The sequence below is a fragment of the Lissotriton vulgaris genome, chromosome 3_1, assembly GCF_964263255.1.
Source record: "Lissotriton vulgaris chromosome 3_1, aLisVul1.2, whole genome shotgun sequence".
Classification (NCBI taxonomy): Eukaryota; Metazoa; Chordata; class Amphibia; order Caudata; family Salamandridae; genus Lissotriton; species Lissotriton vulgaris.
Genome location: NC_141689.1, coordinates 664,321,354 through 664,344,615, shown reverse-complemented (window position 1 = coordinate 664,344,615; position 23,262 = coordinate 664,321,354).

Below are 23,262 nucleotides of genomic sequence, written 5' to 3'. Positions count from 1 at the left end.
TTCAGTTTAAAGGTACTAAAAGCTGCCAAGTCAAATATAAGTTAAAATACAATATATATAATTAAATTAATTTCCATAAAGCACTTTATGATCCCAAGGACTTTTGCCTGTTTATACAAGCCCAAAGAAATGAAGGTAGCAACAAACACTGTCGGTGGTCGGGTAGTGATTCAAAAAAGATAATGCAACCCTACATTAAACAAAATGATGGCTCTTTAAAATTGGTACAATGTACTTTTTTCTTTCTTTGGGATAATACCCATAGAAGAACAGTATATGAAGGTCTGTTTTGGCAGAGGACTTGTCACAGGGGCAATTAATCAGGTCTGAATGGTTAAATGTTTTCGATGGGAATTCCAACATTAGTGGGATCAAATTTAACAGAAACCGCAATTATATGAATTTATGGTGTAGTATTATGACCTCCTCTAAGTAGGGGTATCCATCTTTCTAAATAGGTAAATGTGGTTGATAGACCAGAGTAGACTGCTTCCTGTGGTTATTCTCCCTGCGTGTGTACTGAGCTTTCAGCATTCTTAGATACAACTTGAGGATGCTGGTATTATGACACCACTGTTTACTTTAGATCTGTAGTAACAGAATGTAGTCCTATAATATTTTACAAATTCCTTTCCTCTAGCTAAAAAGTCTTTAATTTCTAACAATTTGCTGTACACAATACCCCTAAAAGGCTGAATACTTTTTCAACACAATACCACATTTTGTTATCCTAAAATGTGCTTAGAACTTTGGTAATAGCAAATATAAAATAGCAGATATAAGTTAGATAATTTTTGACATAGTTGGTATTGTTATTGTTAACTACAATTTGTATAGCGCATAATCACCTGCAGGCCTGTTAGCGCTCATTGAGAGGACCCAGGAGTCATCTGCCCATCCCGAAGCCCCTAAGTGGAGGAGCTAGACAATGTCCAGTCCCTCCCTAAATAGATGAGTCTTGAGGCATTTCCTGAAAGGAAAAAGGGCGGGTTCCTTGCGAAAATTCTCGGGCAGTTGGTTCCAAAGTTGGGGAATAAAAACAGAAAAAGCTCTGCCACTGTTAGATGCAGTTTTTTTTTTTTTGAAAATTTCTTTTTATTGTTGCATCATACGGATCATCAATGAAAGCTGTACGGCATCCCGGGGGGAGCATCAACATTCCGCACCCCCCCGTTTACACGCAACTTTTTGAACACATCAGTACACGGTAATTATCATGACATAATCATTTCGTGTTTTGTCTTTTCACCCCGAACCCCTCCCCCCCAACTTCCACGTAAACACCCCCGGGCAACTGAGAGACCTCTATTTTGAGGCCCCCCTTCCCGCCCTCCACCCCTCCCCTCCCCCCAAGCATCTCGTCCCCTTTACCTCCACTCTACCACTGAATCCCCGTGTCCTCCTCATTCCTCAAGACATGAGCCGTGAACATACGTCGTCTCAACCTCCTAGTCCCTCCAGGTTCAACATGTTCAGATCATTCACACATGAGACCACCTCCGTGGTCAATATCGCCCCCCGCATTCCCTCTCCCTCTACGGTTCACCCCCCTACTCGAGTCCGTGGTAGTGCCGCCACTTGGCCCAGATTTTGCGAAATTTTCTCGGGCACCCCCTCGCTTTATCCGTAACCCTTTCAGCTGCCATGTACATGTCCAGGCCTCGCCTCCAGTCATCCAGGTTGGGCCTTCCTGGCGCCCCCCACATTCTAGCTATATCTCTTTTGGCTACTACCAACGCCAACAACAGGAAGATAAGTGAGTGCCGTGTAACATCCACCTCAGTCGACATGCCCAGGAGTGCCAGCCTAGGGTCCCTGGGAATGTCCACCTCCATTACCGCTGACAATTCAGTGAAGACCTCATTCCAGTATTCCTGAACCACGGAACAACCCCAAATAATGTGGAAAAAATCGCCCAGTGGATGTTGGCACCGTAGGCAGGAGGCATTAGTAGCCCTCCCCATCCGGAAGAGTCTTGCCCTGTCAAAGTAGGCCCGGTGTAGAACCTTGAACTGGATGAGGCGAAGCCGCGATTTTATGGCCACTTCTCGAGGGTGCATGAGGATGAGTTCCCAATCTAGGTTTTCAAATGTGCCTACATCACCCTCCCACCTCTCCCTCAGAGCCTGTAGGTCTCCCAACATATTGTTTGTCAGTGTTTTATATGTCATGGACACCGCCCCCCTGTGTATCTGCTCCTGGAGCAGGCGTCCCTCAAGTGGTGCATATTGGGGAATGTCAGTAAGGGAGATGTTTTGTGCCCCCCACGCATGCCGTAGTTGCAAGTATCTGAAGTATTGTGTGTTATGAAGGCCAAAGTCCTGCTGTAGCGCCTGGAAGGTCTTTAGTTCCCCCCTCGCCACGATATCCCCGATCGTAGAGATGCCAATGTCATCCCACTTTTTAAATCCCCGTAGTTTGTGCAGTTCGGCCAGCCAGCTACACGACCACAGGGGGGTTTGACGGGTGGGTATTTCCTGCCATCCCATTTTTACCGTCGCTCTACGCCACGCTGTCAGGGTGATTCTAGTCGCCGGGAGAAGCCTACTTCCTCCCTTCCCTCCATAGAGGAGGTGGAGCACCGTCTTGGCGCCCCATTTGGATTTTTCCAGTGCATAGGTCGGGTGATCTGCAGGGGCATGTATCCAATCGTTAATTGGGGCCAGGTGTTCAGCCCAGTAGTACGCCTCCAAGTTAGGTAGCGAGATTCCCCCGCTGTACTGGTGCCGCTGTAGGGTCGTGAGTGCCACCCGTGGTTGTTTCCCCAGCCACAAGAAGGAGCGGAGGTCAGCGTGTATTTTCGGTATAGTTGTAGTTGGCAGAGGGTAATACTCGTTTTGGAGGGCGTATAAGAACTTCGGCAAGAGGATCATTTTATACAGGGCGGCCCTGCCCAGGATGGTGAGTGGAAGCTGTCTCCACCCATCCATCTCCAACTTCGCTGCCACCAGGACCCTGTCTACGTTAGCAGTATATGATCGACGGGCATCCCGGGTGATAAATACCCCCAGATACCGGAAGCCTTCTGTGGTGTGTGGGAGGTGTTCGGGTAGGCACTCCCCCCTAGGGGCCCCTTGCGGGTCATACATGACCGATTTGTGCCAGTTAATGGTATGTCCAGCCACTGACCCGAAGTCCCTCAACTCCTTAAATAGCGCAGGGATGGTCCTAGCCGGGTCTGTGATGTACAATAGAACGTCGTCAGCGTAAAGGGAGATCTTCTCCTGTTCCGCGGCCGACTCCCCCCAGTGAAACCCCACCACATCCCGGTTGTGCCGAATGCAGATCGCCAGGATTTCAATCGTGAGGGTGAAAAGGAGTGGGGAGAGCGGGCACCCCTGTCTTGTCCCCCGCTCTATCGCAAACTCTCTGGAGAGCCTTCCATTGACCCGCACCTTCGCCCTGGGGTTCGAATATAGCAGCTTCACCCAGCCTAAAAACTTGGGCCATATCCCAAAGCGTTCGAGTGTGCCCAGCAGGAAGGGCCAATGCACCGCGTCGAACGCTTTCTCTGCGTCCAGGGAGAGGAACCAGTGGGGTTCATCCCTGTCACAAACTTCCTGGAGCCAATTGTGGGTACGCCGTAGGTTGAGTTTGGTGGCCCGGTCCGGGAGAAACCCAGATTGGTCCGGGTGCACTAGGTCTGGGATGACCTGTCGTAAGCGTCGCGCCAAAATGGTGGCCAACAGTTTGGTCTCGATATTAAGGAGAGAGATTGGGCGATAGGAGGAGCACTCCTCCCTGGGTTTATCCTCCTTGTAAATCGGGACTATGGTGGCTAAGGTCAAATCTGCCGGGAGCCGCCCGGCGTCAAACGCCTCGACGAACAATCCCTGCAGGTGGCGAGAGAGGAGGTCCCCTGTCCGTTTGAAAAACTCCCCCGGGAAACCGTTGGGGCCCGGCGCTTTTCCGGGCTTCAAAAGTGCTAACGCCTCCGTGATTTCGTCAAGGGATAAGTCGGCCTCCAGGGCCTCACTATCTTCGGGGGTCAACTGTGGGATCTCCATATCTCCCAGGAACGCCTGCACCACCTCCACGTCCCCTAGGTCTCTAGCCCGATAAAAGTCTTCGAAGTAGGCCGCAAAGGCCTCCGCTATGGCTTCATCCGTGGACGCCCGCGCGCCCCCGGGGAGTCCGATCCCGTCCACCCACCTGGCCGCTCTCTCCCGCCTACTCAGCCAGGCCATAAGTTTCCCCGATTTGTCGCCCACATCGTAGAGGCGGTGGAGGGTGGCCAGTGCCTGCGTGCGTGCCTCATTCGTGGTCAATTCCTTGTAAAGTTTTTGGGCGTCTAGCAGTTTCCTAAGGTCTATCTCCCTCTTCGATCCGTGGTATTCGGCCTCTAGAGTCAGTATGTTCGCCTCCGCAGTTGCTATAGCCTCATCACGTTTCCTCCTAGTCTCACCCACCCTGGATTGGAATCGATCCCCCAGGACTGTTTTCATGGCCTCCCACAGTGTAACCCTGGACTGTACCGAGCACTCATTCTCCGCCACAAACACTCGAATATCTGCTCTGATACCCCCCAGAATCTCAGGAGTCTGTATGTCCCATGCCGACATGTGCCAGTGGGGCCGTCCCCTCCCCCCACCTCGTCCTATGTGTGCAAACAGTGGGGAGTGATCTGATATGCCCCTCGCCCTATACTCGGCCTGGTCCTCCAATGATAGTTCCTGCCTCGAGGTGAAGATGTAATCTAATCTCGAAAAGACTTTGTGTGCCCCGGAGAAGAAAGAATATTCGGTCTGTGTGGGGTGTAGCCATCTCCAGACATCAGTTAGGCCAAGTGTGTTCATCTGACGTGCAAGCGCCGTGTCTGTTGTTACTGTGTGGGTGTTGCTGGACCTATCTCGTGCCGTGCACATCACATCATTGAAATCCCCCCCTATGATTTGCACCGTATCAGCCGTGTCCAATAGTATGTTGGTGACCTCCTGCATTGTGCGTGCCTGAAGCTTGGGTGGGGCATAAACCGACAGTAGCGTGTACCCGCGCCTCCTCCAGGTCCCCTGCACCCCTGCAAACGTCCCCTGTGGATCTAACCATGTGCGCGTGACAGTGAAAGGGGTCGTTTTTCTAATGAGGATAGCCGTGCCCCGTGAGTCCATGGTGTACCCCGCATGTGCTAGAACTACGTATTGGCCTCGTGCCAGAAAAGCGCATCTGTTCCCTCTCAAATGTGTTTCCTGCAAGAAGATAATGTCTGGCGCTGCTCGTTTAATGTAGGCCGTGACCAGACCCCTCTTAATTTTGGAGCCCAGGCCGTTCACGTTCCACGTGAGCGCCTTCACCTCCGGTCCGTCTCGGGTCGGGTCAGTTAGTGTACCTGCCATTGTGTTGCTCGGTGATCATCAAAGGCCGGGCCCCGGGGCCCGGATGGTAGTAAGTGTGGCTCTCCCCGACTCCGCTGCTTGGTGTAGTGCTGTCCCCCCCCCCTTCAACAAACCAACGCCCCAACATGAGGTAATAACAGTTCCAATGCACCCCCCTCACCCCCACCCCACCTCCCTCCCCTTCCAGCTGCGCCCCAACATGGGGCCATACTATCAATGGGAGCAGGTCTGTCGCCCTCCCGCACATCCCTCCCCAACTCAAACAACAGTCAGAGCGAACTCTGAGGAAAAAAGAGTAGAGTACTTGAGGGGTTTCGTGCCAACTTGCGTGCTCCTAGTGCGCCGAGTTGCCATCTCCATCGAGCCCCACATTAACAATGTTCACGAGTGGGAGTCCTGCGTGTCCGTTGATGGGCCTTGCCCCGACAGTTCCAGTTCCATGTGTCGGATCTCCTTGACCAGCGGATGTAAGGATTCTTGCAAAAGTTCCATGTCCTCAGCACCGGATGAAGGGCCCTCCGAATCCTCCATGTCGTCCCCTTCCGATCTCGCGCTCCTCCGGGGTGCGCTAGCTCTCGCACCTGTTGCCGGGTCGGGGCACTCCGACCCACCAGTCCTTCTGTTCTCCGCTCCCCTGGTTCTATATGGAGTCGTCGCGGTCTTGTTTTGGGTCCGCCGGGGACGCAGTCTCTGGGGCCTGGGTAGTTCCCACCGCGGCTGGCTGCGGGCGGTTTTGTCCATGGCCTCTCGGCTTGCCACCTCCCTACTGTTCAGGATGGGGCGCTCCTCCAGCCACTGCCATGCTTCCTCCAGATGAGCGAAAAAGAGTGCCTTGTCTTTGTAGATCACTTTCAGCTTGGCATATACCTGATTTGGAGGGATCGCAACTTTGCCTTGACCGCGTCGTATGAGCGGCGTTGCTTCGATACCTCTTGGCTATAGTCAGGGAAGATCATAATCGTAGCATTCTCCAGGCGGATCTCCCCCAGAACTCTGGCTTCTCGCAGGATCAGGTCTCTGTCTGCAAAGTTCAAAAAACGGGCGATGACTGGCCGGGGTCGGGCCCCCTCCGGGGGTTTAGCCAAGAGCGCCCTGTGTGCCCGTTCGATAATGAAGCAGGGAGAAAATGGCGCCGCCGGGAAGGTGGTCTTGAGCCAGGTCATCAAGAAGGCCGCCATGTCCTTGCCCTCGATTCCTTCCCTGAACCCCACAAAACGGAGGTTGTTGCGCCTGGACCTGTTTTCCGCATCGTCCACCTTCCATTGAAGGTTACGGTGGGAAGCCTGGAGTTCCGCCACGTCTCTCCTGAGTGCGGTGATCGCCTCGCCATCCTCCTTCAGCCTTTCCTCCGCGATCGTCACCCTCTCAGATAGGTTTCGGAAGTCCTGGCGGAGCAGAGTCACCTCCGCACCAACCTCGCCGATCTTGGTCTCCAGCGCCGAGCGCGACGCTTGTATGTCCGTCCTGGACACCTGGATGGCCTCCAGCAGTACAGTCATGTCGGGGCGGGAGCCCAGTGGCTCGGCCGTCGCCCTCGGGGCTGCAAAGTTGTCCATGGGCCCCTGCTTCAGCGCCCTGGAGGCCATTTCCTTCTTCCCCATGGTTCCCCCGTGGACAGCGGGGGAAAAGCAGCGCGACCCGAACCGTGGGTCAGACGGGGAGCAAAGGTTGAGCGGCTCGCCCCGCTCTCAGCCTGTGTCGTCCGTGGGTGCGTCGCACCGGTGGGTGTAGATCAGGGAGGTGCTCCGGTCAGGGTGGTCTAGATGTGTCCGGATGTCTGGCCGCTCTCTCGACGTGTCTCTCCCGAACGACCTTTAGCTCTCCACTGTGTCCCGGCTGGGTGGGATCCCGCCGTAGCACTCACCGCCCGCCGCCATCTTGGCCCAACGGCTCTCCCGGCCAAATGTCCAACGCGGGTCCGGAATGTCTCCCCGGTTCAGCGTTCCAGGTGCGGACCAGTCAAGGGGTGGCACAGCATGGTCTGTCCCTCAGTCCGGCCACCGTCAGTCGAGCGGTGGGTCAGCGTTCTCGCCGTCCTCCGCACCTCGCCGCCGCCATCTTGGACACCCGCTCCGCGGCGTAGCCTCTCCGCACTCAAAAATCCGAGAAAGCCCACACAACCACCCGGGTCACCAGTACATTGTGGAACGGAGAGGTTTTCCTGCAGGGTGGTGTGGTTTTCAGGCTCGATGGCTAGGATTAAAGTCGGATTCTGGGGCAACTCGGCCGGAGCTCCGGCGAGGCACGTCTAGTCAGCCATGCCGTTGGCCACGCCCCCCTGTTAGATGCAGTTTTGACCCGTGGGTAGGCCAAAAGACTCGGACGATCAAAGTGTGCGTCCCGATGCATAGTACACCAGGCTGTCCTTGATATAAGCTGGGGCCGGGTCGTAGATGGCTTTATGGGCAATACAGAGGCCCTTAAACTTTGCTCTCTGACCAGGAGCCAGTGCAACTTGTGCAGCAGAGGGATAGCCTGTGCCCTTCTAGGGAGCCTGAAGATCAGCCGAGCTGCATCACTCATGGTCACCTGCAGCTTGCGGATTAGTATCCTAGGGAGATCAACATATAAGGCACTGCCATAGTCCAGCCTGGACACAATCGTGGCCGACACGATTATCTGTAGAGTGGTGGGAGAGAGAAGAGGGGTAAGTTTCCACAACTATCTCAGTAAGCCCAGACAAGTGCCGACCACAGCAGCAACTTGATTGGTCATGGAGAGATTCACATAAATCTTGATGCCCACGATTTTTACGACAGGAACTGGTGTAGGTACAGTGTTGAGCTCTTGTGGCCAGAAGTGATTGTTCCAAAGGTTGCCTATAGAGGTGATTACGACAACCTCTGTTATGTCCAGATTTACTTTTAACGAGTTGGCTGTCATTCAGCTCACCGTGTATCTAAGAATGTTTTGCAAAAGAGTATAGGTGTGCGGGAGTTATTGATCTGCAGGATAAGTTGGGTATCATCCGCGCAATTAAAAACTTGATAGTCAATGCAGGCTAGTGCAGCCACCAAAGGCTTGAGATACACATTAAACAGGAAAGGGGACAGGGCTGAGCCGTGAGGGACACCAAAGATGGGAGCACCCCTATTTGACATCTGCTCTCCCCATTGGATCCTTTGGAACCGCCCCATCAAAAAGTAGTCAAGCTACTGGTAAGCCAATCCGCAAATGCCCATATTGGCAATACGAAACAAGAGTTGGGCGTGATTGACCATGTTCGAACGCCGCTGACAGATCTAACAAAATCAGGGCGCTTGAATCTCTGTTATCGGCCCTCACTCTGAGCTCATCAAGTACAGCCAACATCACCAGTTTAGTACTATGGTGGGCTCTAAAGCCTGCCTGCCACCCTTGGAGTAGCTGGTGTTCCTCTATAAAGGCTGAAAGGCATATGAGGACATGTTGCTCTAAGACTTTTGCCAGAAAAGGAAGCTGGGAGATGCGCTTATAGTTTTTAAGATTGCCCACTGTAGCCCCTGGTTTCTTCAGCAGGGGAATGACCCTGGCTTCCTTCAAGCTGGTGGTTAGGTAGCCTGTCTCCAGGGAAGGATTAAGTAGAGAGAGGATCTCTCTTTCTAGCCCGGGGAGGGCCATACAAAAAATCCTTGGGGGGCAAGGATGGGCAGTGGAGCCAGATTTAACGCAATTCATCAAGCATGGCAGGGTCGCTGAGTCTAATTTAGGGAAAAAGGTGAGTTGCTCGCCCCGAGTGTGAGGTACTGCGGTCTGGTCCAGAATTGCTTGATTTGTAAGAGTGTTATCTATCTTTGCCAAAATATCCCTAACTTTCTGAAGAAAGTAGTCCTGGAACTTGTTGCAATCCGCCGGCTCCGGTACTAGTTTCTGTTTTTCGTTTCTTACTTAACTCTCTGAAAATCCTAAACATTTCCCTCTGTTTATTTGTAGCATCTGTAAGTTTAGCCTCATATTAGTCGGCCTTTCTGGCCCTAATGGCCTTTTTATATAGGGTTAGCATCGATTTGTAGCTTGCAAGCGTGGTTGGGTGAAGAGAGGAGAGCTGGCGCGTCTCTCCTCCAATATGGCGGCGTACAGTGGCCGACCAGAAGTGGGTATTCTGGGGGGAAAGGGCCGACTCCTGAGGATCTCCCTCCACTCAAATAGCACTTTAGCAGCCGCCAGGGACCGGAGAGAGGAGAGCAGCATGGAGTGAGCAGAGTGGTGAGTGTCCCCGTTAACAAAAATGCCACAAATTAAAAAGGCCAAAGTTGAAACCGAAACAGTCAAAAGATAGTTAAAAACAGTTAAGTTTTGACCAGAGAATGAACACCACGTTAAATTGCAGAACACAATTCAAAACACAGTTTAAAACTAATGGGATTCGAAAATGCAAATTTGGGAAAGAGGTTGTAGCAGTTAGAGCCAAACGCTACCTGAGCTTCTCATTTATTCTTATTAACATAGTCTTGATTTAAATGACAATTCTGTCATTTCACTCTGGCTACCCTATTTGCCATTTTTAATATATTTTGTATTGTGTAGAGGATATGTTAACTCCTTCAGGAAATATGTTTTGCTATAGCTGTGAAACATCTTTTTGAAATTGAACTTTTTGTTCAGCTACAAAGTTTGTAATTTCAGTTTCTAACTTAGTACCATCTACTGGGCATCATTGTAGCATGACTATGACATATTTCTCATACATTTCGTCTAACAATGTACACCTAAATTCTAATCTGCAGTTTGGACAGATAATATCTTGATCAGAGTTTTTGGTTACATTTTCAAAGGCCACGGATTTACAATCTGGTAACGTCAAGTAAAGAAATTGTTCCAAATGAATTTCAGTGGGAGCTGTGAATTCACAATGATGAATCCATTTATAACTTAAACCAGATAATACATTGATATTCACATCCTTTTCCTCTAATAGTCCTAGCATTTCTATGAACGATTCTTGAGCATCCTGGTAAACATTTTCAGAGCACACTAGTAATCTACTATACTATTCTATTCTATCTTTTAGACCTTTCTGCAGCTCCGTTGGTGGTAAATTGCCTTTCTTTGGCACTATACAGACTATAGCCTGAATTGAAAGTATACTTTGGATAAAAATTCACTCATAAACATTTAATTCTTAAAGTGTTTCTGGAATGGCAACCAGTGCTAACTTGTTATGTATAGCTCCTATAGGCTTTTTTATCAGCTAATTTATTGTAACAATACTTAACCCTTTCCATGCTCATGACGTGCTCAGCTCGTCATGATGCACGGTTGAGCTGTGCTGGTGACGAGCTGAGCTCGTCATGAATCAATAGAAATAATGAAAAGGTAGCATAGGAGGGGAAATCGTCATGAATCAATAGAAATAATGAAAAGGTAGCATAGGAGGGGAAAACACCTAGCAGCCAAGGTGTTAAATATCACTTGCAGTGTGGACAGGACAAAGCGTTCCTCTACAAATAGGTACACAGGAAACGTTTCTCAGTTATCATTATTTTGTTTTTCACTTTTTAAATACAATTCAATGGTTCGTGTTTGAATCTTGTAGTGAGTGTGTCGACAACATATACAAACATACTCTGGTTTATTAGAACACACTGTGTAAAACATACCTGTGTTCTGTTCTGCAACTCCTGTTATGAACCCTTCATTTTCTGTAGAGTCCTGTTGTGGGCAAAAGAACCAAAACTGCTCACAAACCTTTTCTACCTATGCCACAGTACTACACAAAACTGCACTATTCATTTCTCCTAAATATAAAGCAGGCATGTTCACATAGTGCAATCTCCAAACTAAAGTTTGTATTGTTAAGAGGTGTGCAGCTTATTTCCTGAAATGATGAAAGGTACTTTGGCACACTTTCTTTGATAAACAAGGTAGTGAGTGTCTCTCTAAAATGTATAGGCTTTCAATCCTTGAAATGATCCAATTTTGTGTTTAAAATTTGCCTTGGAAAGATAATAAACATTTTCATATATTTCAATGGATTGCTGTCGAATACTGCAACACTGCCACAACTCTTCTGCAATAACTTGTTCTACATTTCTAGATACCATTACCTCTTTCACTCTAAGAGTGCCATTTGTCTTTTCATAACATTGTCCTCTTTCACCAATGCCATAAAGTAATGTTTTATCCTGGAGATAGCATAATTCATTAAAGAAAGACTCTTTAGTAGAAGTATATATTAACTCTCCACTAAGAATGGTACTAATGTTAGTTCAATTGACTAATCTTTCTTCTTCTTTTGTCTCCTTATGTACAACACTATGGAGGTCATTAGGATGGTGTAACGATCGCCAACGCTGTGATGATGGTGGCGACCGTTACGCCAACTTAATGAGTAATGAGTATTATAAGGGCGGGGGTATCGCTTTTCCGCTTGGGCCACTAATATGGTGCAGGCACCTCCATCCATATTAGGATGTATGCAGAGAAAGGCTGGCAGGGAGTTGCTTTGGGGGCCCATTGCGGGCCCCTGTGGGGCTAGGGTGTGGGGGTGCACTGGGGGGGCATGGTACCCGCTCCATTTCCATGCACAAGGTGGCAGGCACCGCATGGTGCCTGCCAGGTTTTGCAGGGAAATGCACAACATGGTAATTTGACATTGCGGCTGGCGCTGCCTTAAGCAGCATCCGCCGCAATGTTAAACTGCGGAATGGGTGGCGGTCGGATCCTAATTGGCGGTGCTGGACCACCGCATGTCTGGCGGCTGGTCCCAACACCGCGAGGATGGCAGGCGGACTCAGGTCCGCCCGCCACCCTAATCCACCTGTCAAGAGTCTTCATTCTATTTATAATCAACGTGAAAAGTCTCTTCTTCATCCCAAAGGCCGTATCAACTACTCCCTCAACTTGTTTTATCTGTTTCAGCCCCTCTCTCCTTCTTCTATACTTTTCATTTTTCTCAGTGGATTTATAGACACTCTACTAGGAATCATCTTGGCTCTGATTTCCTTAAACTCCTTCTGTCTCCTGGTTAAGGTGTCTCCATCTTTGTTACATTTTTTCCTGTTCTTCTAATAAAGATTTTGGCCACTTTATTGTTTCTCATTGTTTGTTTTTAATTGACATTATTTTCAAATATGTGCTGGTGTCCAGATATATTTTTAAGAAATTACGCTGTCCTCTTACCAGTACCTGTTTTTTCTTTTACTGATTTTTCTGCATTTTTTCCCCTTTTGAGTGTTAGTTATGCAGAGATACTGTAGTTGCTTCTGTTACTTCTTCCTCTGAACTTTTGAAGACATTTTCTCTGTTTTTAAATATATTTTCTTCTGTAAAAAAACTTTTATTTAAATTTTTACTCAAGCCAACGTACCAACTACTTTACTACTGACTTACACAGAAAACAAAAACAGATAAAATGTTATGTTGCAGTTTTAAATCCACAGTAGCTATATAACTACACCCATTTATTTCAATAAACTAAACCCAAAGTAAAGCACAAAACGTTAAGTATTAGTTACCTTTTATTATTATTGCTCCCTCACATAAAACACAGCTGCACCATATCTCAGTTCTCACTTATGCATAGTGGTAGACTAGTTTATCCCTTCTATAGTACATTTTAAAATGAACATCAACCAAAGTGTAGAAGTATATACAATGTCTCAACACTGTAAATCTAAAAACTCAACACAAAAGCTATTTGTGTGCCTCTCTACCATTGTGCCACTGGTGTATTTAGTATCTCAGTACTTTTCTACCTAAATGTATTTGATAAAAAGTTTGGGAAATGGTGCATATAATAATCTGCAGATTAATCTCTATCAGCGCATGTAGCTCACTAATTCTTCCGAGTACATGCAATGAGTGTGTCACAGCTTGTATATTTAGTTCAGAAGATGGTTCTAAAAGACTACATATTCCTCACTAAAACTTCAAAATACATGTTTGTTGTTCAAAACATGAATAATCCCTGGATGATTGAATGAGTGCATAGGTGATTCTCTGGGGATACAGGAAGTGCCTGGATGATTCACTGAGTATGTAAGACCTCAATGGGTCATTCCATATCTGCATAGTTACTGCCTGTGTTTTTGCATGAGTATATCACTACTATCTGGCTGTCTGGATGAGTGTGTGAGCAGTGCTTGAATGATTAGGTAAGTGCATGACTAATGCCTCAATATTTAAATACATGCATAGATAGTGGTTGATTGATAACATGAGTGCAACACTAGTGCCTGGATCATTGGAGGAGTGCATATTGGTGATTTATAGAGTGCATGGATAGTACATATGTGATTGTTTAAGTACATGCAGGGCACCCAGCAGATTGGATGAGTGCATAAGCAGTCTTTCAGTGATTAAATGCCTACATGGCTGTTGCCCATGTGTTTTTGGTTCATTGAACAGGTAGTGCCTGGATATTTAGATAAGTGCATAGGTAGTGACTGGATAATTGCTTCGGTGCATCAGTAGTGCGTGACTAGTGTCTGAGTGATTGCAAAAGTCCATTGTTAAAGCTTGAGTGATTGGTCGAAAGCAATAGTACTACTGGGGTGATTACATTAGTGCAAGAGTATTTCCTCAGTAATTGTATGGGTGCATAGGTACTGCATGGGTGATGCGCACACTGCAATGGTACTTCTTACATAATTAGGTGAGTGTGTGACCTGTGCCTAAGTGTTTGGATGAGTGAATAGGTTGTGCCTTAGTATTTCGATGAGTACATGGTTTGTAAGTTGGTACTTGGATGAGTGCATTAGTTGTGCCTGAGTGTTTGAATGACTGTATAGATACAGCCTTGGTGATTGTATAAGGGAATACTTTGTGCCTTGTTGATTGGAGGAAGGCATGGGTAGTGCCTGTATAGTTCAATGACTACATAATTAGTGCTAGTGAGATTGCAGGAGTGCATGTGTGGTGCCTGGGTGATTGCATAAGTGAGGGGATAGTGTGTGACTGATTCGGTGACTACAGAGTAGTGGCTGGGTGATTGGATGGTGGTGCCTGCCTGACTGTGAAAACACCTCCATTGCTGTTAGATATATGAGTTGTGACTATATTTGTGACTCAGTGTTTAAGTAATTCTGTCAATATCAAACTAACTGTTTAGTGTATCTATCCTTTTCTACTGAGCTATGTGCAGGGGAAGTCTAGATATCACACTTGATATACAATTGTATACCTGCACTCTAGGAGCACACATTGTTCTCAGCGTGCACATGCATCAGTAAGTTTCTCAAAAGAACAACAATTCTCACTTTTTCAAAGCACAAAACATTTTCTTAATGACATACCTATATTATTTCTCAATCAATCTTGTTTCTTTAAAGCATATATTCAGTATTTCTCAAGGAAAGGTTACACACCAAATGAATTAGCACAAGAACTATCAAGAGATATTCTATACTGTCAAACTTCTCAATTTTGAACAGTGCATGTTTAAAGAAATGCACCACCCTCACCACATACATGACATTTTCAACAGCCTTAAAGAACATAGGGGGTCAATAGGATGGCGGGTAGATCGCCACCACCAGCCTTGCGGTGCCGATCCACCCGCCATCCCAACCTGATTTACCCCCACCATAATATTATGGCGGGGGTATCGTGGCGGACGCAAAGTGCGTCCGCCGCGTTTCTGCCAGTCGGCAAACGTTCTGATTGCTGTCCGGGAGGAGCTGGGACACAATATGGTGGCGGTGCCTAGAAGGCACCTCCATCCATATTATGATGCATGGTTCCAAAGGCCTCTCAATGGTGGTGGTGCTGCCATAAAAAAGGCTGGCGGGGATGTGCTTTGAGGAGCCCGTTGCAGGCCCCCAGGGGGTTTGGGGGTGCACTTGGGCAGCACTTGCCGCAAGTCAAGTATGTGGAATGCGACCGCCAGGGTGGCGGCTGCATCCTAATCAGCAGTGTTGGACCGCCGCACGTCTGGTGGGGAGTCCCAGCCCCGCAAGGATGGCGGGCAAACTCATCCTAATGGGGCCCATAGATCCAATGTTAACATATATGCGATTCCATAATATGTATACACCGTCAGTCCATCTTTCCAAAAATATATAGTCCTTTACATCTTTAGGTAAACTCAAGAGTCTCATTGAACATATAACTATCTGCAACCAGAAAATCCATATCTCACCAACTAAACATATGCAAACTAGCCATTTAAGTTAAAAACCACATGGACAAACACTTCCGAAAACATACCTACCAAATATTACTACTTTAAAATTAATATACAGGAACAGCACATTTTCCTATGTTTTATTCAAGACTACGCTACTCCTGTTTAATAATGTGACTAAAAAGTACTTCACTCACCAGAATGCAAGTAATATAGATCTATCTCTTCTGAACATGATGCTTAGATAATTCAAACATTGTCATTTTTAAAGGTATTGCTCATGGTAACTTTCAACAGTACTAACATTTTAAACAGATACCCTCTGCCAGATACAGTTTATCTGATATATTTTTTAATATCACTGTTTTTTGTCAAACTCCCATATACATCTTCATTTCTAATCTACACTTTTTAAATATTTTAAAAGGTACATACATACCAGTGAATTCAGTGTGCAGATTATATTCTTGTTTTAGCTCTTTCAGGATCGTTTTGACACTGTTAAGTTTTGTAAAAACTAAGCACAAGAATTGTACACCACTCTCATACAAAGCAATTATAAAATAGCAACCTCTTCAACTTTCCACTTTGTGATCATGAGGAAGGCAGCAAATGAAATCATGTCTTTCATTTTAGACTACTCTATCTCCACCTGTGAATAGTTAGCATCTGTTAACCCTTTTCCCCTCTTTCAAAACGAGGTTCCTGTCTCTGAATGCTTGTAATGTTTTCGAGATGATCACTGAGTAATCACAAAAAAAGACGGGAATCCAAACCTATATCTAGATTCAGATTTTTAAACTTTAACTACTGCACAACAGTGTTTTACATAGTCCTCAATTGGAATTTAAACTTTACCATTACCTACATTATGCTATTACTCCTCAGCATTTAAAAACAAGTTCTGTCTCTTTAATACCCTTCCCCACAAAACACTCTTAGCTCAGTGCCTGGCAACCCAGAGGAACCAGTAGGTCGCAAATTCACAGTAAATTACTTCCAAATGAGATACAGCAGGTATAATGCAGGTATCATGTCTGTATTACAGTTATATTTTTAAACAACAGCCAATAATAGGACTTCTTCCTATTGCATCCAAAACACTTCCTAATTGTTTAAACTGACAGCATCCAATAAAAAATATATGTTTTTTTTATAAAAAAAGAAAGCACCTCCATTTTAACTGCAAAAATAAAGCAGGCATTCAACTATCACCACCATATTCAAAAATGATAACTTATAAAGTTCACTTTAGCTATTACAATACATATATTACTAACTCTAAGAACATGTTTGTACAGATATATAGACAATTTTTTTTTTAACTGTGCTAGAACCCTACTTTCTGTATTCGGGATTAGGCCGAGAGTCACAATGACTTTGACAAGTGGGACGATTTTGCCTTTTTTTAACAGCTGTAAAACACATATATGCACACATTTTACAGTATTCTAGACACTAGGGGCACCATTAGGATGGCGGGCAGACTTTGTCAGCCTGCCATCCTCATGGTAAAAGGGCCCGCATGCGGGGTCCCAGGAGTGACATTAGGGGGCGCCCCCCACACTGGCGGGCGCATCCTGCATTTTTAACAATGCGGTGGCCAATAATGCATGTCGTGCATGTACATGCACATGCACATGAAGTGGGGTACCATAGGTACCCCCCATGTGCACCCCACAACCCCCCAACATCCTTGGGGCCCGCAACAGGCCCCCAAACTCATGAACCCCATGCCTTTACGTGGCGTCGTTGCCTGAATCCTGAAATGGATGGCAGTGTCTAGCAGACACCACCACCATATGAAACCCTTTTCCACCCGGTCGACTTGTTGACTGGGTGGAATAGCTGCAGACCGTCTTCCCATCTGAAGTGGTCCCTGGCGGGCGGGCTAGGATGTAAGGCGGATAGGCACCGCCATGCGGGCGGTGGCGATCCGCCCTACATCCTAATGGGCCCCTAGGAGTTAATTACCGCATTATTTAAAGTCATATTGTTATAGGGAACTTGCATATAAACAATTCTTTAACCCAATTTTCCATGTTAGTGAGTACTCTGAGTGTCGTGGAAACATCAGTAATTGTAATTGTCGCGTCATTTTTCATAAAGTTTAAAGCAGATATATGCACACATTTTATAGTATTATAGACAGTAGGGGTTTATTAATGCACTGTTTAAAATCATATTTCTCTAGGTAGTTTGTACAAAATTTGTCTTTAAAATCAATCTTCCATTTTTGTGGTGATGCTGGAGGTCGCGAAAACTTCGGTACCCACGACTGAACATGGAGGGGGGCCGCGCTGGTAATCACAGCATAGTCACGAATATCAAACATGATTAAAAAATGCAGTTTGAACACATAACTTGTGTCACTAACACCCCACTTTGCCATATGTAAATATGTCATGATTCTTTCTTTTTTCTTTGTCATGCCTTATCATTTTTTCATATTGATGTCTAATGTTGTTTATCTTGGAAGATTATGTGTTATTGATAAGTTATGAGACCTGTTTGACAAAATCACTTTGTAGTTTTTTATATCCTAAAAACACATAAGTGATAAAAACTGAAATTTGAAATCATGTATGTAATTAAATAAATCATACAGTGATATTTACATGCTCTTTTTGGCCCTGCATCAGTATATTAAGTTTATAAATTAATTGGTTACCAAGGGGTTTGTTACTGCGTTGTTCATTTTTTCCCTGCCGTTAGAACTGTGACTTCCAACCAGCATCTTCTTATGTTTTGACACTGTCTGAGATGAAGGTGCGTGTCCACAGCATTCTTGCAAGATTTCAGGCTACAACACTGGCTGTTGGAAACCCAGTACTGCAGAGCTGGGACCAACACCCTGTTTGAATCCCCTAGTGCTGGCAATGGGTTAGCCAATGTGGTCCACTTGATCTGTGCCTCTCCTGGGATGATACTGGCCAGCACAGGCAGTGAAAGCACTTAAAGTGAGAGGTGGCAGAGATCACAGAAACTGATTCCTATGTAAGTAGATATTCTGTTTCTACTTTTATAATTATGAGTGTGGGGTAGCATCAGCAAATGCTACAATGGCTATTAATGGTTCAGAAAGATGTGAAGGTATTGGGTATCTGGCACGCACCCATGGAAATATTTTGCTCATACAGCACCATTAGCTGATGCTTTGGATTCCAGGAAAGCATGTTGTGTGGAGGCACTCACATTTACTTTGCCTGCTCTGCCTGTATTGCATGCACTTCCAGTACTGCCAATTTTGCCTGCTTTACATGATACTATTGATACTCAGGTGGTTACAGAGAATGCTGGGACTGGAAGATGGAGCCCTCTGATAAGGAGAACTGTTCTGAATCCCTAATGTACTGTCATAGCAATGACTGATGTTGAAAGGGCTTCCACAAACCCTCATAACAACAATAATAGCCATAGTCTGGACTCTCCTATAGTCCAACTGACGGGCTAAGAAAAGATACATTGTGGCCCAATTTGAGAAACTCCATAGGGTGCGAAGGCACAAGAAGCAAAGGAGAGACTAACCTTCCATCTGTAAAAAGTAATAGAAAGGGAGGCCTCCTTAATAATCCTATGGGGGACAAGGGGAAAAGGAGTGAAGAACTTAACAAGTCCCAGTAATCAACTCTTGAAAAACCTTTTTGTATATCACCCTCATAACTCAAAGTGCCAACTGAATAGAAACGTGTACCATATTAGACATACAATGAAAACAAGAAAATTGCACTAAATTAATAAAACATTATTTGTTTGTTAAAAAATTGTACAATTTATTACAAATCAATAAAATCAGTAATGGATAACATCAATACAGTGCCATTCAATTAAAAAAAATGTTCATGTTATATTTTAAAAAAAGGTGCCTATACACATATGTAACAGATAAAAACCATAAGATTCACAATTGTCAAGATAATCAAAACCATACAATTCGGAGTTGTCAAGGTTGTCGACGCAGCGTTTCGGTGTATTACGATATCACCTTCATCAGGACAAACAATTCTATGCAAAGAAAGCGTACAATTAGATACATCCTTAGATCTTGTTTAAGAAAGGACATTTCTTTTACATTTATCAAGGCACAATCATATTTTCAGAGAGTCTTATACATTCTTTTCTACACAAGTTTACTTTCCTATTTGTTTAATAATATGGCATTTGAGTTACAGTGGGCTAGACATTCTGGTTCCTGACTAAGTGACCTCAGGTCACTTTTGGGTAGCTTTTAGAAGGATAAACCATTATGCATACCTGCAGACGTTTAATTATGCTTCTCGTTTTAATTGGAGGTTTGTAAGTTCATATTGTAGATCATGGGAAAGACGCTCTGGTCTACCAAGTCAAATGTAAAATTCCTTTCTGGGAGGGGCACAAAATACCAGGAAGTGACTGTTAATTGGGTGGTCACTTTTCATTTGTCAATTTGTTCGCAGCTTATCATTGACTCTGTTATATAATATTACCTGTGCATTTCAGGAACTCAATGATGAGAATAAGGCCGGAGGGGGGCCACCGTTTTTAAAGAGTGTCGCTATAAGGAAGCATATGTATACGCATTAGGATAAGGTGTGCATTAGATGATACTGTCTGAAGTGTGGCTACATAGACACAACCATCAAGCTGATCGTGATTCAGGTGGTATGTGCAGGTATTACCAGCACATCAAAAACACAAGGTGATCCTTATATAAAGAAACTGATGTGGTCTGTTTCTAGTTGATTATTTAGAACATGGTACTCACCCTATGGACAGGGTTATATGGCCCTCACAGCAGCGTGACTGGATTCTTTTATCTTCTACCAGTGCTGAGATTCTGTGTTTGCAGTGATTCTTTCAATTTCACCTACAAAGGGTTACATTGTTTGTATCTCATTTGTTTTATCTTCATAGATTAACTGGCTCACATTATTCATTTTACATTGTTGCTGCACAGAAATAAAATTTGGATTTGCGGTTTTATGCTTTATTCTATTATATTTTCAAGTATGTGTTCGGGAACGGTGTTGATTTAACTACTACGTTTTTTGCTATCAGTATAACAAGCTTCACAGTGCTGCCTACGGCAACATTAAAGTATCGGTGTCTTTGTTTACACTGCACCATTAGGAAAAGCCTACCGCCTCAGTGGATCATTTTTTTAAAACATTGTCCGATTTTTATTTATTTAACATATATTTTCGTGGGTAATATTATCCGACTTAGATAAATCTTTCAAAAAACAATTGCCATGATTAGCGTTGCCGATGTTAATACAAGGATGGGGCTAGATCTGGGGAATCGTTTTCATTTCAGGATCTGCCTATGGGGGAACAACTCTTACCTAATAGTCTTTTTTCGGCCTCCGTGCACCCTTCTCGGCTCCTCGCAGTCTCGATTCAATCGACGTTTTTGCCTCTCGTTAGGTGGTTTGTTATTTAAAGGAATTTCTTACGGGTTTTTAGGCGACGTGCTCTTGCTGAACGTAATTTCAACGCAATACGTCATAAATGTGCGACGCGCGTTGTTTGGACTACAGTTGTAGTTTTTTATACTCTATATTATCTTCGGATTTATTTACGCAATCCGTCATGAATGTGCGACGCGCGTTGTTTGGACTACAATTGTAGTTCTTTATAATCTATATTATCCCTGCATTTATTTAATGTTGAATGGAACAGTATTAGGCATCGTGTTTTCTGCTGTTCTTTTCAATGTACTAAAACGGATATCTGAATTATCCTTCTCAAACTATGTGTGTTTTTTAAGATGCATGCTACTTTATGTTTTATTACACACCACGAGTTACGTTAGTCGGGTCATTACTTGTTGTCTATACTTTTGATGATTATTTATCCATCCTCAATGGTTTTTAGCGTGGTGTGCCTTTTTAGTCTCTATTTGATACTACCAAGTCCCTATAGTGGCCCTGTCGTTCAAAGAAAGCTTTTGACTTACAATCACAAAGTTCTTATATGTATCATCAGGGTTCCTATTTAGTATCAGAGCTTGTGATCTCTAAAATATTATCAAACTTAATGATCCCTGATCTGGTGTTATTTGAAACAGTGTTTACCAACTTCAGTGGGTTTATAAGATCCTTTCCCAGTCCTCTCTGGTGTTAAGTCCTTCTCTTACTGAATTGAATATGGACATTATAAAATTGTTCGCGTTTTTTTCGTTTGGTGTCAGTGTTACCTCCTCTGCTGTTTTGGATGGGTAGTTATAAACCGCACCACCGTAGGTCATCTACACTAACTATGACCTGCTGTTTTCCAGTGGTCTGTTAAGGGAGAACTTATTTTGTTGCAGCAAATTATTTTAATTGTATGCCACTGTATTGATGTTATCCATTACTGATTGTATTGATTTGTAATAAATTGTGCCATTTTTTAACAAACAAATAATGTTTTATTAATTTAGTGCAATTTTCTTGTTTTCTTTTCATTGTATGTCTAATATGGTACACGTTTCTATTCAGTTGGCACTTTGAGTTATGAGGGTGATATTCAAAAAGGTTTTTCAAGAGTTAACCTTCCATCTCCACACAGCATTACTGATCATACCCATTAAGATTAATCCCCACTTCGACAGTTATTGCAAACTTGATCATGTTGGTAATGAGGGCAACAGTCCTCAACATATGAGCAAAGGTAAAATACAAGAAGAAAGGTGGGGGTCTCAACTCTTGGCACTTGTAAGTCCCAGGACAGTCAGGAAAGACCAACTCCAGCATGAAAGTCTTTGCAGAGGCTGGGGTGCAGGACTGTGTCCGCAGTTAGTGGGTCATACCATCAATTGCTAAACCTGCCCCAACCGTTTTCTAACATTGTAAGGGCTGCACCAAGGAGCCTACAGGAGGTTTGGTGCATGATGAAAGAGCAAACAAAGCAATCAGTGGTGATTGCCTTATTTCCAACAGTGTCTGTCTCCTATCTATCTTGGTACAGGTGCTGGAGACACCCTCGTTAAAATACTTATTTCAATTAATTCAGGAACATAAGAGGGAATCTCAAACTTACTATACAGATTTAGGAGTGATAATGTAAAGATGCAACAAGTCTATTCCAAATAGCCTATACATTGGCCAATCGTATGACTCCAATAAAGAATTAGAACAGAGGAAGTAGTGACCTGTATACAAGAATGCATGGATTTACAAGATGATGGTATGAGAGTAATGTGAGGAAAGATTAAGGATCTGGAAAATAGGCAGCACTGCAATAATTTACACATTTCGGGGATTGAATACACTAACTAGACAATCCATGCTCAGTCTATTTCATAAAGCTTTCTGACTGGGACCTTCGGATACAGTGGGTGTGTTCATTTCCACTACAGCAGAATAATCCATAACATCTTGGCTCAAAATATCCACAACCTATGTTGATCTACATTGGCAATTTTATTCCCCCCAGCAGGAGATTTATTCTAGAGCTAATCCCTCAATTTTGTTCAGGGTTGACACAGTCAAATGTTTTGTGAGGTCTGCCTTCTGCAATTATGTGGTTGAGCACAGATGGAGACTCATGAAACTTATTTCACTGATACAAGAGCTGGAGTTTCTTCAGGAACCAGCATGGCTGAAAGTGACCCAGTGTGGTAAAATGTATGTATCTGAGGAAGAAGCAGAGAATAAGACCTGCTAAGATGATGGTCTAGGAAATCAAAATCAGCTGGGGTGACACGCCCCTAGACATCAACATTAATGCAACTAATGTGAATGAGAAGACTCTAAGCACTTTTTGCAGTTAATCTAATTTTACTTAATGTTGCTTGGAGTGGATCCTAAATGCAAGGCTTGCATGAGGCTTGGATTAAGGAGTTGGAAGGCTAGGCTGAGTGGAAGTCTTGACAGTATGGGGTGGATTAGGCTCAGGCCTATTTGTAGATTTGATTTATCTT